Source organism: Rhamphochromis longiceps, linkage group LG6, assembly GCF_057381845.1.
Source record: "Rhamphochromis longiceps isolate RC_006_pf linkage group LG6, R_longiceps_female_GT1.1, whole genome shotgun sequence".
NCBI lineage: Eukaryota > Metazoa > Chordata > Actinopteri > Cichliformes > Cichlidae > Rhamphochromis > Rhamphochromis longiceps.
The window spans coordinates 39549639-39569092 of NC_140562.1; positions in this window are offsets into that span (position 1 = coordinate 39549639).

Here is a 19454-nt window from a genome sequence, read left to right on the forward strand (position 1 = left end):
CAGGTGTAAATATCCCCAAATTTGTTCATCATGACCTGAACTGAAATAAATGCTGGCATTTGCAGTGACCCATCTTACACTGGGTAGTTTACAATCTTTCATTATGTTAGCTGATTCATAGATTAACTAATGAACAGGGCCAAATTGAGCATCTCCCTCTTTGGACCTCATTATTCCATCCCACTGATATCCGGTGCATTGGCAATATGCCTGCTAAACACAGTGAGGTGCTCTGTGCTTATGTAAAGTAGCTAATAAAGACCACAGTAACTCTTGTGCATCAATGTATTTATGAAGAATACTATGTTTGATTTAAGTGTTAGCAGTCACAGTCCTACAAATGCAGGTGTTTTTCTCTGCTTTAAAGTCTACTACAATTACTAAACTAAACTAAAAATATCATGGTCTGACCCATGCGCATTAGATACCTTCTCCACTTAATAAAAGCAACACAATAAGAAATTCAGCCAAGTAGGAACATACTGAGCTGTAATGTCTCACATTTCATAATTTCTGCTTGGTTATGCAATCAGAAAACCTTCAGTGTGACCATACATTTAGTCATAATGCTGTAACAAGGAGGTGTTATTTTCACTGACTTGGTTTGTGAAAATAAGTGTTTGTACGAAACTGCCAAAATGTTTAACTACAACATTTGTATTCTAATCTGACTCCAACTAAAAAATGTTCTGGGCATGAAATTCAAACAGATCTTTCCAGGTATGAAATCAGGGTTGGTGACGTATTTGTGCAGTTTCAGCAGGAGCTCGGGTTTGATAATTTCCTTGTCATATTATGTCAGATTTTTAATAATTGCTTAGCACTAGGCCAGTCTGGTCTACAAAGAGAGAAAAGTGTTAGCTTGTCAACAAACGAGGAGGGAAAAACTGTTATTGTTTATTACATGTGTGCATGTGTGGTGGAATTTATAGTTAGTTAATGAATCTGTTAAAATTATTATAAGCTATGTATCGTTACAAATTTAACTGACGCTGTCATGTAATTGTAATAACGGACAGCTCTGAGATAACGAAGCCATGTGGTGATGTAAAATATATACATTGAATTGCGAGCATAATTTAGGGATTCAACTTTGACACTTCAACTTTGTATTGGTTAGAAGACACAAAATGTCATTCCGGGCAAATTCTCTTATTAGGCTTGAGAGCCAAAATAATATATTCATCACTGAAACTCCTGCAACTCAACAAGAAAGTCCTGAAACTCTGAACATCCACTCGATACAGGTCGATGCAACAAGGTGCAATGAACTGAAAGTTGTATCACAGTCCTCACATAGCCATCTTTAAATCTTTCCACAATTGTTCCACTCCAGCCCTTCTTCCACATTTAATTTGGAGGTTAGCTCTTACTGCTCTTGCTCATTGTTATAATCAGCATTGTTTGCTTCATAGGTGAGTGGTTATAAGGCTGTGGCTCATCAAGTGCTTGATGCCTTCACATTTATTCAAGTACTGGCCCTCACTGAAAATACTACAGTTTTACACTTGAATTGTGTCTCACAAAAGCTTAAAGTGGATAGGATGTGTTCAAGATTGAATTTAGATCAGCAACCCAGTAGATTAGTGAATAATGAAATTTTAGTGCTGACAGATTAATGAGTGCCAAGTCGTGGGATGTAAGAGTAATCCCTGCTGAATGCTGATTCAAAGTAGGTAGGATTAAAAAAATGTCCTGTGGAAATGGTCAGGTTATTAAGTAAAAAAAAAAAAAAAAAAAAAAAAAAAAAAAAAAAAAATATATATATATATATATATATATATATATATATATATATATATATATATATATGTATGTATTATTGTGACTATAATGGTAGCTGAAATTATGATAATAAGAATTATGCAAATAGCATCATAATCTTTATGAACAATTATCTTTGATGAAGACAGAAAGGATAATTATGATTACAATGAAAGATAATTGTGATTTTAGGGAGCCTGATGAATTATTTTTGGTACAAACAACATTATGTAAATACATTTTACTGTTTCCTATATTTGCTATTTTGTTTTCACTGATTCATTTTTTTTTTTCACAGAATAGACTCTACAGATGATTATCTGTCTTTGCTGTTGAGTAAAATAAACTGCTGAACAAATGAAATATATCATGTATACAGATTAGTTCTCCTGTTCTGACTTCATTATAGAAAAGCATGGATGCTGAATTTCACAGTGTATAGTTTTGGAAACCAACACCAGTGTTACAGGAGTAATGATTACCTAATGAATAATAAATTTAATTAAAACAAATAAGTAAAAATTGTTTTGGCTGTTTGAGTCTCTGGAAATCAGCCTTAAGCAGGGTGCCAGCATGACTCCAGGACAGTCATGACTAGTTCTGGAGGTTTGATAAACACACCCCATTCCCTTTAGGTGTCATCTGCAATGGCCTGGTTGTCTTCAGCCTCGACTGGCCAACCCCTCATCTGCTTTATGTACCTGTAGTAAGGACCAGTATTTGAATTATGCACAAAATAAATGTAGTAATATGAATAAGTGTTGTGATTTTAGGCACAATAAAGGCAACATCAGTGACACTTTTGAAGAATTAAAACACATGCACACACAAAACTCATCAGCCTTCTTTTTATCTACAGTTTTACATCTCCTCCTTATCTCTGCAAGGAACATATGTATATATGGATATTATGTTTGACATAATTTATAAATCAGCATACCTGCACATACCAGTAATAAAGGAAACATACAACAGTGAGACCTGAAAGCCACAGCCAAAGTCACCCACAGGGCTCATATATACCAGAATGTGTAGTTTTGCCTGTACACGGGAGATGAAATACTGGAACACCTGAAGGCAGCACTACAGACACATTAAAAAAGCTAAGCACACACAGATGATCACATAATTTCAGGAGGTCTAGTCTCAGCAGGCAAATAACTTGAAATCTGCTGTGTTTTTTCCATTCATTTGGGGGCACTGATTGTAACTGAATGCTTTAGCCCAGATTCTTTTCTGCCCATTGTAAGAAACTTAGATGTTTTACAAGGTTTTTATTATCTTCTTTAACCAACTCATAAAGGCTTCATATTTAGTTCTATTATATTAGATAGTAATATAATAAAACATTAGATTTTATTGTAGATCTTGGTACTGTCACAGTGAGTGCTGTGGCAGGCAGACAGAGCAGGCCTTACAAACACAAAGAGGTGAACTAAAAGAGGCAGCTTTATTGCGCTGTACAAAAACCCAAACACTAAATACAAGAAAACTAAGCCAAAAACTAGAAACCAGAAACAAAGAACTAAAATTGGAACAAAGAACTAGGAGTTACAAGCAGTATGGAGGAAACACACAGCAATATGGGATGAAGCAACAACAGGCAGCGTAAGAAACAGAAGATATAAAGCTGGAACAGATCTAACATAATGAGACAGGAAGGAAGCAAAACTGAAAACACTGAACACAGGACTTGGAACTGTCCAAATAAAACAGGAAACATGAGACACACTAAGACACAGATGTGGCACTGTAACCGGGGAAATAAGCAGACATGAGAACATAGCTGACTGGGGGAGACAAATGAATATGAAGACAAGTGAGACTAGAAAGAAACGTGGAATACAGGAGAGGCATGGTAACAGAAAACTAATGGCTAGAAACTATCAAAGCAGAAGCAAAACACAAGCAGAAAAACAACCAAGAGAACCAGGAGCATGAATAACAATAAATCAAAGGATATTAATTCAACCTGAAACACAAACACTGGGTGGCAGACCCAGTACAATGACAGGTACTACTGGTATCTTGCTATGTTAGGCTGCAGTTACAGGACTGGTTTCCTACCTTAAAAATTATAACCCATTAAAAAAAACAATGCTTCTCAGGATTTGGACATGAACATGTTTTATGTTAGGTTATGTGTTATGTGTTGACACAACACTGGTTTATTCCTTGAGTAGGGGATGGAAGAAATTAATTAAAAAGCAGCCGGTGACCAAAGAAAAAATTAGAAAGACCTTCAGAAATCCTGGAAAACCAACAAGACCACTCAAAAATTATACGAAAGTCTGGCTCTTTGGTAGCAAAATATAAAGAAGAGGTGACTCAAAACTTTTGCACAGTACTATTGCTAATAGAAAAATTGTCAAACAGAATAAAAAACACACAGAGAGAAAAACAAGAGAGGCAGATTTGCTGTTCATGAAGACAATCTTTATGTGTCAAGCTCTTTAGTAAAACAAAAGTTACATTTGTGCTGTTGGGGATAATAATTAAATGAGTAAATTGTGGCATAAGTAGCCTGTGATGATTAATTTTGCTCTATTTTATGTAAGTTTTCACTTTTGCCTTATCTTGTCAATTTAGTACATTTGACAAGATAAATTTCAACGTCTTAGCAGTTCCTTTATTGTTATATAGTAGTTGTGACTGCAACTGGAAACCTGGGTGTCCAATGATCCAGTGATTATCTGTCCCAGCAATATGCATGCTTATGTCTCACCTTAGACACATTTGGAGATGTCCCAGAGAACAAAACTTAGTGGGACTTGGCTGAAGTAGGCAAATGATCCACACTTAAATGGTTGTAAATCTCCACAGCTGCATCCAGATTCTGCCGGCACAATCCTTCACTGCCAGAGAAAACTAACCGCTCAGGATAGCTTGAAAGGAGGTTGGGTATGAAAAGATGTTGTAACACGCATGATAAGATAAGATAATTAATACTGCAATGGACAAATCTAAGAAACTGTAACTGTCAAAAAATCCAACGTGAGAACTCACTAAAGGAAGTAATTGCATATATTCATGTGTGAGTGCATTTGTGTGAGTATTTTGGGGGACTCCTGACTTTGAAGCTCTGTTTGAGGCTATTTCCCAAGGATGTTGGCAGGCACAACATGCTGAAGTGGCAAGTGAATCTGGCCATCACAGGGCTGTGTCCTCCTCGTGGAGAACCACATGCTGCTGTGAGGAAACAGAAAGGATGGAGGGACTATTGAAAAACTGACAAAAAGCATAAAATAGTTTTCCCCCATGAGAAAATTCACAAAACTTCCCCAGTAGTTAGCAACAATAGCACTGCTGTTTCTTTAAAGCCTGACATTCCACCGAAAGGCTACTAACCATACACATTTCTACCAACATCACACTAACAGTGTTTTACTTTTTCTTGACAACATGTCACCAATGAAAATGAAACGATGTTCAATTTGAGGTACAACTGATATGGAGCACTTAAGGACAGACCAGAAATGTTCAAAAAATCTAGGAAAGCAATCTAAGGAAGCATCAGTTGTGGTGCATGTGTGCACAGGTTAAGGCAGCAAACGTCCTTAAAAAAACAAACCAACAAAAACCTCACACATAGCACACAAGATAAATGGGTTTCCTAAATAAATTGGCAGTCTTCATTAAAAACACCAAACAAAACAAATAAGGTTCATGCTGACTGAGTAAAAGCAAAAACAAAAGAGCTATATCTACACTTTTTAACTGAACAAAAAAACCCAAATTTTAAACAAATCTAAAGATGCAGAAAGGCCAAAGGCTGTGCTCAGCCAAAAAGGCCCTCTGACATTTTTTCTATGGTTAGATGAGGACATTGATTTCCATTTTATCTCTGTGAGGTAAATACAGTTTCTAAACAGCTTAGCCTTGCTCAAAAACTGGAAAGAGGTAAGACATCCAGACTAGATCTGTCTAGAGAGATTTCTATGAGTTCTAAAACTGGTCTACTTGTAGGCAGTAGTTTGGGGAACTATATATATATATAACCTGTTTAATTCCCAAAATCTCAGAATGCTCCTTTTTGTGGTCTATCTAAAACATCTTTACACTCTTTACACTGTTTGCAGAATTCTGAAAGAGGGGACGTTATACCAGATACTACCAACCAGCTGGTGGTAACTACAAGCAACAAGAGTCTCATATATACACATATATACATATTTTCAAAGGTCTTATTTTAGTGTAGCTCGTCTTACTTATATCCCTGGATCTCCTTCTGGAAAACCATGTTTTGGTCATTGAATCCAGGAAAATTGAAGACAGAGAAAGTCTGAGCAGAGAAGTCGACGAAGACAGGAAGACAGTAATCCTGTAAAGAGAGCCTCAGCTAGCACAAATTTCAAGTCACCCAAAAATTCTCTAGAACACCCTCATGAATAATTGCATACAAAATTTAACTCTGGATTCCAACACCAAAAGTATCATCTTTGGTTTGAACCACCATTAAGCCTTTCTGACAGCAGCCATGAAAACTAGTATTCGTTTATTAGGGCCCGAGCACCGAGAGTGCGAAGACCCTATTGTATCTGCTCCGTTTCTTATTATTATTATTCAGGCAAAACAAGGGCCTTTTTGAGGGCCTAAACATCCTCAAAAACTCATGAAATTTTGCACACATGCCAGGTCTCGTGAAAAATTTTGTATTTTAATGGTTTTACATATGAGCACTGGGAAATGGCTCTAGAGCGCCACCTATGCCTTGTTAAATGCAGCCCTACGACCACATCGTTTGAGCTACATGTATGAAATTTGGCACACATGTGTATCATGCCAAGACAAACAAAAAAGTCTGTGGGCCCATTGATGCAAACCCAACAGGAAGTCCGCAATTTAGAAGTGAAGGTGACATTTTGGCTCTAATTTTGCCATTTCCATGCCTCGAACTTTTTCAAACTCCTCCTTGGAATTTGGTCGTATAAGCTTCATGTTTGGTCAGTGTCAACTACACACCTGGGCCATGTTAAATTGCGGAGCTTTTGAGTTTTCGTGATACGGTGTGGCGGTGGCGCCACGGCGAATTTCGATGACTCGCCATGAAAATCTTATTGCCTCTCATTCCCTCATACATTGTCCGATCTGGACCAAAGAGCACACATATGATAAGGCTCCACCCCTGAACATATTTCAACTGCCATATTTGACATCAAGGACAGCGCCACCTAGTGGGAACAGGAAATGTCATGTTTTACACTTTGGGGTACAGTATTGTGATGGGTGACATCTGCAGCCTCAAATTTCTCCAGGTAAGCCTTAAGGAGTTGGTCTTGGGTTACAGTGAAAACTGTGACTTTTCGCGAAAGGGTGTGAACCCTGCAGCATGGCGAACTTTGATGTCTCGCCATGAAGAAACAAATTAGTATAACTCAATGAAATCCAGTCTGATCAGTACCAGACTTTACAGGCATGATGTCAGACCCGCCCTGAATAGATTGATGTGCCCATTGTCAGGAATACGCAGAAGGCCACCTAGTGGCAACAGGAAATGTCATGTCTTTCATTTTGTCGTACTGATTTTCACAGGTTCATCGTGGCCACCTCAAAAGCAGTGAATATCACCATCAGTTGCTCATGATGCTTCAGTGTGAAAATTGTGACTTTAAACTGAACGGCGCACCCTGGTGGCAACGCGGTTCACCTTGAACAATGAAGTGGCGTTTGAGGGGCTTGGAAAGTTTAAAAAGTCTTGAAATTTGGCACACACCTCCAATGGGACGAAGGCTTTGTTGTTATGTGATCACCTTCCTTGAATAGCGCAAAATGGCTCCACAGTGCCCCCTACAAACTTTCAAATCATCAGCCCCTGCTCTGTGTTTTATGTATGAGTCTGAAATCTGGGAAGGTTATAGGAGAGATCAAGATGTACAAAAAAAGTCTCTTGGAGCAAAATCCCAAATCCAACAGGAAGTCAGCCATTTTAAAATGAATGTGTAATTTTGGCGACATTTTCCCCTCTTTTCAGGCACCGTTCTTTGACGAACTCCTCCAAGGGATTTCATCAGATTGATGCGATTCCTGTGTGTGGAATCTAAAGACCTTTGTGATGTTAAATTGCGAAGCTTTTTACGTTCAGGGAAACGGGGTGGTCATGGCGGCATTTGGAGTTTCAATCACTCGCCAAAAAGCAGTAATCTGCTGTCACTCGAAAACACAATGTCCAATCTCTCCCAAAGGTCGTAGGCATGATTACGACCCACCTAGTGGGACGACTATAATCCTGGTTGAATAAGATGAAATGTTAGCTGGTGGTTAAATGCATGAAATCCATCAATGTCACATCAGATCGGACATGCTGGTATTAGGTTTTGGGCGTGGCTCGACACGCCAGGGTGCGAGGGCCCTCATAAAAGTTTAATTAGTTCCTCCACACAGAGAGCATTACTAAAGCAACACTTAAATAAAAAAAGAAAAGTCACTTCTTAAAATATGTTTGTCAAAAACTGATTAAAGAAACCGAAATAGAGAGGTTGAGTAGATAAACAAAAATTAGAAACAGTAAGAAACAGGGAGAGAGAAACAGCGAGACAGAGAGAGTTGAAGATTGATATGAGAGATGACCCATTCTAGTTAAGTCACAAAAGGCTCAGGGCTATTGCTGCCATTAACTTTGATGCAATGGGTTGCCATCAAACTTTATACTGATGCTGAATTTCTGAGTCTTGCGATGCTTGGAAGACATGTACCAGTAAATACACATAGAGGACAACACATTCACAGCTCCACACACACTGAATACTGCCATGATATAAATGGGAAAAGGGTGCTTGATGTGTAAATAATACCCTGAGCTTGGACTATAATCAAGGGTGCAGAACTATGCTCTGAAAGAAAAACAGCTACAACCAACAACAATTTGGCTACACTGTAAAAACTAACCTATGGAATAAAACAATTAAAAAAATTGAAGATATTAGATAGTGCGTCAAACATCAAACATAGTTTCTCCCAAATGTCAAGAGCAAAGTGGCTTTTTAAATCTAGATTTAAAGGCCAAATGACCATAAAACCAGGAAAAGGGGCTGTACTTAGTTTTAGCCTTTGGTATTTCTCGGTTCTTAGTTTTTGTCCTTGTACTTTTAAAACTTCTCAAGTTTCTTCTTCCTGATGTTGCCATCAACTGGTATAGCAACTTCTATCACTATGGACTTCTTCCTCTGCCTGCCCACCACTACTCTGTTCGGCTGGTTAGCCATCACCTGTTTCTCTGTCTGTATCTGAAAGTTCCACAGGATTTTAGATGATTCTCAACCATCCTTAGGAGATTATCCCATTTTGATGTCAGGACTTCCAGGCCATACTTGACTCAGTTGTTTATGTATACTCTGGCAGGTTATGGCGTTAATGTATGCCTTGCCTGATAGCGTCTTGCATCCTGCAGTTATGTGCTGGATTGTCTCAGGGACATCTTTGCACTGCCTGAACCTGGGGTCTTGCCTGGTGTGGTAGACCCCAGCCTATACTGCTCTTGTGCTTATAGCTCATTCCAGTGCTGATTAGTGCATCTGTGCTGGCTTTCAGTCCAGCTTCATCCAACTATTGGTAGAAGATTTTTAGTATCAGCCATTTTTTCTGTCTGCCATACCTGTCTTTCCATAATGTTTCCTTTTAAACAACAAACAGCACAGCATAATCAGTGAAGACCTTTGTCAGGTTGAGTCTCTGTGCTCTAATAATAACCACATTCTTACTAATGTTGAGGGTTATCTCTCTTCAGTGACCTTCAGTGAACATTATCATCATTCATCCATCCATTCTCTTCCGCTTCCCAGCTACCATAGGGCGAGAGGGAGGGTACAGCCTGGACAGACTGCCAGCGTGTCACGTCCTAAGAACAAACATTATAAATTATATGTATTTCTTTGTGTCATTACCATATCTAAATGTCTACTATTCCTTAAAAAAATAAAAAGTTTCCAAATAACTGATATACAGTGGAAATTGTTTTAAAAAACTGTTTTTTTGTTTTGATATATTTTTGCTTCATATTAGTCATACTGAGTTACAATCCATAATTTTCAGTTCACATGCTTTTTACTTCATAACTGCATCAATTTGATAACCATAATCACCAAAATGGAATTAAATCTTAAAGCCAATCTGCTTGAAAAAAAAAAAAAGAACATCATTGCAAAAGAGCCTGTATGAGCCTCTTTTCCAAAGTAGCTGGTGAATTCATTTAAATATGTTTAACTTAATGTTATAGTGTTAAAATAAATCAGTGAAAAACCCTCATTATAGATGTAATAAAGATGATAATCAATAAAATTCCGCTATTTACAAAAAGTTTGCTTAACTGAAATGTAAAAAAATTGAAGTGCGAGATAATGAATGTTTACTGATTGTGGGACAAGCAGACTCGGAAAGGTAATGGCAAATCAAAGACAGACAATGGCTCTTAACTCTTTAACAACCAAAATTCATACACTCCTAAAGGACTTATTTTGTAATTTTGGCTGTAAAATTAATTTATAATTAATAATAATTAATTTTTCAGGAACTATTTGATTTTTCTCTCTGGCGCAAAATGGTTGAGGAGTAAGGTAATGTGAAGTGCACATTGTAAAATCTATGTGGAGCTGATGTTCATGAGAAAAAAAAATATTTCATGCCACACAGCAGGCATTCAGTCCTATACAGAACCCAGACATATAAATAACAGCATTTTTTCCCATTTCTAAAATTTTCTTTATCTCCTTTTATGTCACACTATTCAACCATGACATGCATTGAACTATGTAAATGAATTTCCAAAGTGAAAATGACGCTGAGAAACTAGAGCTTAATGTAAAAGGGGTTGGAAGATCTTAAGGTCTTAGCTGCTAATCTGCGTCATCATCAATATAGTTTCACTGTTCTTGCTGTGGACTATAGCATGTTGTCCCAAAAAAACAAGTTATCTACTTATAATAAAAAAGGTTTCACTGTAAACATTCTGTACATCTAGCTTCAGGGTACACAAAAGCTAAATATAGTCAACATATCCATGTGTATGTGTGTGTGTTAAAATCACAGCAATCACACTGGAAATTGCTGAAAAGGCGGATGTCTGTCTGCCTAGATAATTGAATGCACATGTGTCATTGTGATGCTCTGACCCTGCCATGACCACAACAGATTTGGACAGCTCTCATCCCAAAGTCAGAGTGGTCCTGCTGGGACAGTTGCTCTGAGCACAGCTTGTACATGTGGGTCATTTTCCTTGCTAGGATACTGGACCCAAATCCCTCTGGGTAAAAAATCACCTGGATGGAGAACAGAAAAACAGTTATAGTGATTATAGATGCAGCTGAGCTTAAGTCAATAAAACAGATCAAAGAAAAAAGAATTGATGAATCATTTTATAGAGACACAGTATATATGAGAAATTAGGATAACACTAAAACTGCCAGTTACTTCTGCAATATGAAAAGAAGAAAGAAAGTGTACTTTATTGATCCCCATGGGGAAATTCCTCTCTGCATTTAACCCATTCACTCAGTGAAGCAGTGAGCAGCCATTGGGCGCAGTGTGTAGGGACGGTACCTTGCTCAGGGGTACCTCGGGGTAGCTGTTCAGGGAATCGAACCCCCGACCTTCCAATCATGGGGCCACCATTCTACCTACTGAGTAGTTTACACAAACTTAACATTAAATAATAATTGCTAATCATTTGAAATGCTGATTTATAAGCCATAAGTCAGAATCAGGTGTGCGTTTGTTTTGTGTGTACCTTTGCAGCTTTGGCATTTTGCATGTTTATGAGTTGCTGAGCAATGACAGAGAACACTTCAATATTCATTCGGTTAAATTTGTCAAAACAACACCAAGCTCCTGACAGAGCCAGCCCACCGAAGAACCGCCCCATTATCTGTACAATATTGTGATTGATTAAAAACAGATCTGTCTGTGGAAAACTGAGACTAGAAAACCTGCAAGACACTCACGCTGAATACAAATACCTGCAATTCAATTGCTAATTTTAATATTTCAAAGAAGCTATTGCACAGCTTTGTGTGTGTGCGTGTGCGTGCGTGTGTGTGTGTGAGGCATCAGTAATTTCCACTTGTCTCACAGACAGTGGAATAAAGTATTACAGATCGCCCTATATGTTGGTAAGCCACACAGGAAGATCTGGACGAAAAATGGGATTCCAGCCTGGATAAATCCAAACACCTGTCCAGCTTTAATCTACTTCAGGTGTTGTTTAACAATAACAAACTACAGAAGACAGAGAGAATGCTTTCCCAGCTGTCTTGTCAGTATGGGCTTTCAGCAATACTGACTCCAACCTATCTGAACTGCAAGAGAAATAATCGAATAGCACCTTAAATGAAAAGCACAGTAGGTTTCAAATTAAAATTCGGTGGGGCATTTAGAAGTTTGTGGGGTTTTAGAATAAAGATATATTCAAATATTCAGTCAAAAGGTTATTACATATGGATTAATATTAACAAGTTGTGTTATTGTTAACGGATCGTAATTGATGGGAAAAAAATGATGAAACAAATAAACAAACAAACAAAGAGAAAACAGTTTAAATATATTTATCAAGTATGCTTGAATCTTAAGTTTTGAATTTTCTATTTTGTAAGACAGAGTCATTGTTTGGGTCCTGTACTAAATTTATACTCTAATTAATGCAAATTTAAAAAAACAAAATATTTATCGTCTTAATAATACATGTTATCTATTATAGCTACAGTTGAATTCCTACCACTGATTTCCGTAACTCAAACAGCTACTAATCAAGAGGTAAACAGACAATAGAGAACAGTTACATTAAATAAGAAAGATTAATGCTGCATAGTTGCACACGACCATATAGTTTAACTGCCACAAAGCAATAGTGCCATCTAATGGTACATGGTAGTAGATTCAGTCAGATTGTCACAGGCAGCACTCTGTTAAAAACATATGTTTGCAATGTAGTACATTCAAAGTTATTTAAAAAAGACACAAAAAATATTCCTGTATTGACAAAAAGAGATAACAGAAAAAGAATGGATGCATGTTTCTATGAAACTGAAAAAGACAGAAAAAAACTTACTCGAAACCCTAACCTGTATGGGATTCAAGAGAAGTCGAAATGAAACAACACACCATTTACAAAAATGTGCCACAATGTAAGTGTAATTTATGCAACCAGTTTTACATCAATAATACTTTATTTACAAGTGTATGTGTCATTTTAAACCAAGGCTCAGTCAGTGTAAGGCAGGTATCAATAGATATAGTCCACATTATTAGAAGCTGAACAGTTGCACCTTTTTATTTCTCCAGGCCCTGTATTTCAGCACTTTTAATATGTGTTCAATTTTGACAAAGCAACCTATCGCAACTGTCAAAACTGCATCTGTTATAGCTTTGGTATGTGTGTCTGCCGATGGAAGGTGTACAATAACATGTACAGATGATTTAACTGTTGAGCAAAACAACAGAATGTAAGCAGAGCAAATATATGTATTAACAAACTCTCATTGGTACATTCAGCAGAACAATAATCCTAAAATATGAGTTGAAAGTTGTTACAATCAGATGCAATAAAGACTTCAAAGAGTCTGTCTAATTGAATTCACCATCATTCTGATTGAGCTTGTTTGTCAAACTAATTTGTAAACTCTGCATTTTAATGTGCTGTATAAATATCTCTATTGAATATGTTGATTAACTATTACTAATAATATATGATGATTTTGTTAGTTGTTTTGTGCTCTGTTATATTTGACTCTGTTTAATCGCTCACATTTTTAAGCAGAGCACCAAACAAAAAAAAAATGGAAAACTGTTTAGATACTTAGAACTGGAACTCTACTCTTTTCTACTCTATTTGAGCACTCAAAGCATTTTCTTACTACAAGCCTCATTCACACATTCACACAAGTGCTTTTTTCTATGCCTAACCACTTTAACCTAAAACTCTACATTCAGATAGATGCACTGGGAGGAACTGGGATATAACCACCAACCTTTTGGCTTGTGGACGACTGGCTCTCTATTACTGCGAGTGGTGTGATAACCATTCTAGGAAGGTATCCCAGATATTCATAGCCGTAAATGCATGTGGACAGCTCAATTGTTGCTACACAGTTGTTTAAGTTCATGTCCCACTTGAAGGATAGTTGTCTCTGCCATTCAAGTCCAAGTTGTACCTGATATCAATCAAAAGAAAGCCTCGAGTCAAGTCAAGTTTTAAACCTAAGTTACACTGATCACAGGAAAAATCTCCAGTTAAATCTTGTACGTATTATACGTATTATATTAAGCCAAGAACAGACGTTTATCAATGGTCAACTGACGCTGGTCTATCGTACCTTTTCCCAAACTAGATAGGTGACAATGTCCCTGGCATGGATATCGATGGTGACGACATGGCATTTGTGTCAGTGGTGATGTCATTAAAATGTGCAGGCTTGTTTGGTCAGGTTAAAATTTAATCACACAATAAAGAAGGCACAGTGAGAATTTGTACTGCCAAACGGTCATGGTCTCTCTCCAAGTGTGTTTCCACGTCCCTGCCCTACATCATCTGTGATATGGTCAGCACCACCTGGTGGACGCAAAAACAAAGTGAAATTAAAATCTCGTATAAAGAAAGAGTAAGCAAGCACACACGCACACACACACACACACACACACTGGACACCCATCCCACTAATCACAGATACATAGATTAATGTACACACACACTCTCACAAATTTTGTGTATATGTGTGTGTGTGTTCTATGTGTGTATCTGCGATGGGTATCCAGCCACCACTTATTCCTCCGTAGACTTCACCTGGTAGGCTGTAATGGCCTCCTTGCTAAGCTGTTGCTGTGAGGAAAATCTAGCATCCTCCACACTGCAAAGCCAATCTTCGACATTCCCTCATGCACAGAGCAGCAGAATCACTTGGGGATGAGGATTTGATTACATCTGTTGTGTCTTGTTATGATATACTGTAATTTCCAGAGGAGCAGAGAGTGGACTTCATCTGAATACAGCTGTCAATTACAACACTCTTGCCAACAAAGTTTTCGTGACAATACCGCTTTTCATTTTCAAATGTTTTAATTTTGGGTACAAATTAAAACTGGGAATGTCCGTTTTTTGCTTTAAATGCTGTCTGTAGGAGTTCTTGCATAATGCAAAATAACTCTCACCACAGTGAGAGAGCTGAAATTTAAAATTCTGCAACTGCAATTAAAAATTACATAAACTTTATGATTAGAATGACTATTATTCAAATTAATAATACTGTTATGCAAAACTGTTCACTTGAAAGATGTGCACGCAGGCTTCTTCTTGCTTTCAAATTACTGGATACCTAACAGCAACTGGTAGCTCAATCGGTGGTCCAATCTAAGGATTCTAATCTGCCAGATAGATGAGTATAAGCGATTTTATGAGATATAAGGGTTTTTTTTTTTTTGTTTTTTTTTCAATTTCTATCTACCCTTTTAGTAAGGACTGGAACAAGAAAATAACAGGCTGAATAAAACACAGTCAGAGAATAATGATCACAAGTGTGAAGGTTACTCAAACCTGACCTTTTCTCCCTCAGGGAAGGCCATATTCAGGATGTCTTTGCTATATATGGTCCTCTGTTCTCCAGCACCCACCATTTCTGGAGCACCAGAAGGTTCTTCGGCCAATAAAGCAAACTCTAGTCGTGTAATGGCATCAAAACACTTCCTGAGGTGAGCCTGCACTGCTTGAAGGTTATATGTCTGAGCCAGAATCTTTAGCAGCTAATCACTGGATAAGAAGCAAAATCTATACGTCTGAGAAAAAGCATAAATACAAGCAGAGTGTGCAAATAGTTAGAATTTAAGAATAATCTTCTTCTATTTTCTTTAAACGCAAAATGTAAAATGTAAAGAATTACAGATTTCTGTAGTACATAACTGAATTAAAGAAAAAAAATGATGATAATTGGCCATGATCTTCAAGTAGTCAGGTGTCAATAGATTAAACATAACTACAAATACGAAGTGAAAATTACAGCATATAGCACAAATGCTATTTAAAAGTTGACATCATTAAAGGAATAAATAGAAAAAAAGATCTAAAATTTGAAAAAGCTGCTGTGTTTTCAGGGCCTGAGATCATTTAAGATGGAGAAAGATGAAGTTGAAAATTGTCCATTCAAAATTTGAAATTATATCAGGAAATCATGACCGTCATATCCTCCGGACAACAGGAGAGGCTCATGATAAGTGCAAGAGGTAACATGATGATATGGGGTTGCAATCACACACATGGCAAGAGTAATGTTTATATCTGTTAAGCACCATAATTTCTTAATGAAGCAGGGAGGTTTTCGAAAAAGATAAGCTACAATCCAGCAAAAGACTGATTTTAAAACTACAACAATTGGCCTTAGTGGTCTCAAAAGAAGAGTAATGTAAGTGATGTGATGCAATGCAGTGAAAGAAATACCACTGACCCATTTTTTGAAAAGGGCTGCAGCTTTCAAATTGTAAATTTCAGTATATTAATATCTATCTATCTATCTATACATACATACATACATACATACATGGGGACAGAGCATCTCCTTGGTAGATCCCGCACCTGATGGTGACATGTGCTATGGGCTTTGAAGTTGGCATCTAGTGTCGTGCGCCACATCCCCATTGAGTTCCTGATGAAGGCTCTTTTAGGGTCCTGTTGATCTTTTATAGTTCTAGGCATTCCAGGATCCATATGTGGGGCATTGAGTCATAGGCCTTCTTGTAATAAATCCAGGCAATGCACAGGTTGGTCAGTCTGGTCTTGCAGTCTCGGCTGATTGTTCAGTCTACCTTCAAGCTTGGGTCCTCTACCAGAGGCCTGGAAGTTTGAGGGTCCTGGGCGGTATCTTAGCTGTTCCCAGGACTGCGCTCTTCTGGACAGAGATCTCCGATGTTGTTTCTGGGATCTGCTGGAGGCTCTCGCCTAGGTTGGGAGTCACTGCACCGAGTGCTCCAATTACCACTTGGACCACCATTACCTTCACCCTCCACATCCTCTCAAGCTCTTCTCTGAGCCCTTGGTACTTCTCCAGCTTCTCGTGTTCCTTCTTCCTGATGTTGCTGTCATTTAGTATCGCTACATCAGTCACTACGGCTTTCATCTTCCGCTTGTCTACCACCACTATATCTGGTTGGTTAGCCACCACCATTTTGTCCATTTGTATCTGGAAGTCCCACAGGATCTTAGTTTGGTCATTCTCCACCACCTTTGGAGGCATCTCCCATTTTGACCTTGGGACTTCCAGTCCATACTTGTCAGAGATGTTCCTGTATACTATGCCGGCCACTTGGATATGGCGTTCCATGTATGGCTTGCCTGCTATCATCTTGCACCCTGCTGTTATGTGCTGGATTGTCTCAGGGGCATCTTTACACAGGCTGCACCTGAGGTCTTGCCTGGTGTGGTAGATGGATCTTGGGCTCAGAGCTTGCTAATGTACTGTCATGATTAGTACCTCTGTGCTGTCTTTCAGTCCAGCTTCATCCAGCTACCGGAAGGATGTCTGGATATCAGCCACCTCCTCTATCTGCCGGCGATACATACCATGTCCTTCCATGATGGTTCCTCCTCTTTCTTGGATTTCTGCTGCCTGGGATATTCACTGAGCACGCAGTTGGTTGGAGCCATCTTCCTGATGCATTTGTGGATGTTGCCTCATCCTGGACTGTGGTCCTGAAACTCACTAGTCCCCAGCCTCCTTCCTTCCACTTAGCATATAGCCTCAGAGTGCTGGACCTGGGGTGAAACCATCCATGCATGGTCAGGAGCTTCCTTGTGTTTCCTTGAGGCGACTTTTGTTGTGATTTGGCGCTATATAAATAAAATTGAATTGAATATGTCAGTGGCTTTTATCTCCTCCTTTGGCAAGCTTATTATCCCAGCAGGGTACCTGATCACAGGCAGGGTGTAGGTGTTGATAGCCTGGATCTTGTTCTTGCTGTTCAGCTGACTCCTCCATTTACTTCTTTACTTCTGAGAAACTAAAGATGCTATTTTTTATACTTTATATTATTTTAGTACTACTTACTTTCCCAGCTTTCTGTTACCCTGGTCTCAACTTTTTGGAGCCATGTTCCTGCAATAAAATTCAAAATGTGCTAATTTTCTCATAAAAATAGAAAAAATTCTCAGGATAAACAAAGATCGGTTTTTATTTGCATTTTGCACTTTGATACTTTTGGAAATGGGATTGTTAAAACAAAAAAGATGCTGTTTGAAAATGTTTCAATAATATAAAAAGAGTACTTTGTAAAGGTCTGCTGTTGTCGTGTGTAACAAACAAATGTGTGCAGAATATCCTGGGAAAGATGATGCTCTTGGACTCCAGGTAAGCTTCTAGACACTTCTGTAGCTCATTAAAAGAGCATTTTCCACTAAACAGTCGCCAACAGATCTGTTTGGGATATCAACAAGGCATGTGTGCTGTCTCAATATATTCACTTGCATAAATGCATATGTTTTCATGTTTCTTTCTCTTTCAGCATTAACATGCCTATGCCTAATTTCTATGCATTCTGTTTGGTAAAATACCACACTGTGTGGCTGCTTTAAGGTCATTGGGTATCTTATTAACTTTAGCCACAATCTCTTTCCAGGACTTCCCAACCTTGAGAAACATATTTGACTCAGCAGGCAGTTGCCTCTTGATGTCTTCAGCCAAAAAGATACCTAGGTATAACCAGTTTCTTTGGCATGTGAGCCAATCATCCTGGAGAGAAGGTAATAAAGGATGGAAAATAAGAAATAGATAAGAAATAGATTGGAACAGAAGACAGTGGGGACAATGTGAGCAGACAGAAAATTAAGAATGTATTGGAAATTAATAAAAAGACAGAACACTGTTACCACAGAACTGTTCCATTACATCAACTACTGAACTCAGTGAACTTTGAAAATGGATATATTTTGCAATTTTGTTTTTTTTCTGTAGCCACTAGGGAGAGCTGCTGTTTAGCATTTAAGGGTAGAGTCAATGTGAATCAAAGCACATCTGCATTTAAAAAGTATACAAGCCTTTACTACTAAGACAAGAATCACTTAGAGCCAAATTAAAGATCAATCTATTCTTTTTTTTATAGCCTTTACCAATGTTTGGTTAAAGAGGATCAGCTGTCTTAGCAATTTGTCCACCCTCTGCTTGATGCGAACTACAAAGCATGAAGATGCTACTGCACACGCACAGATAATGCTGTCATCCAGGAGTACTTTCACACAAAAACAAACACAGAGGCACGAAGGATACGCAATTACAAATCTGAAACAATGCTGCTGTTTTACAATAGCCTGCATAAGAGTGCTACGCATTACAACCTGGACATCCTCTGTGCTTCCCAAGATAAGGATATCTTTGGAGGTACCATGAGACAGCATAGTAAACACGTGTGTTACTCATTAGAAGTGCTTCATCAACATGGGGTAACTATAGGGCATTTCTTGAATACCTTTTTGTATCCATGTATATTCTCCTATAAACATTAATTTTCTGAAAGAAAGCTGGCGTGTCTGATAGAGTGCTAAATGTGACTCCGCAGCCAAAACAGCTCTGTTTAGTAGAATGCAGGAAGAAATAGCCAACCTGCCTATGTATGCACCACTAAAGTTATTACCATGAACCTATCTGCCAAGTAGGTTATGTTTCTGGTAGCATTTTAGTGAATTCTGATAAAACCTTGCAGGGGCATAGTGTAGTCATGTTAACAGTCCA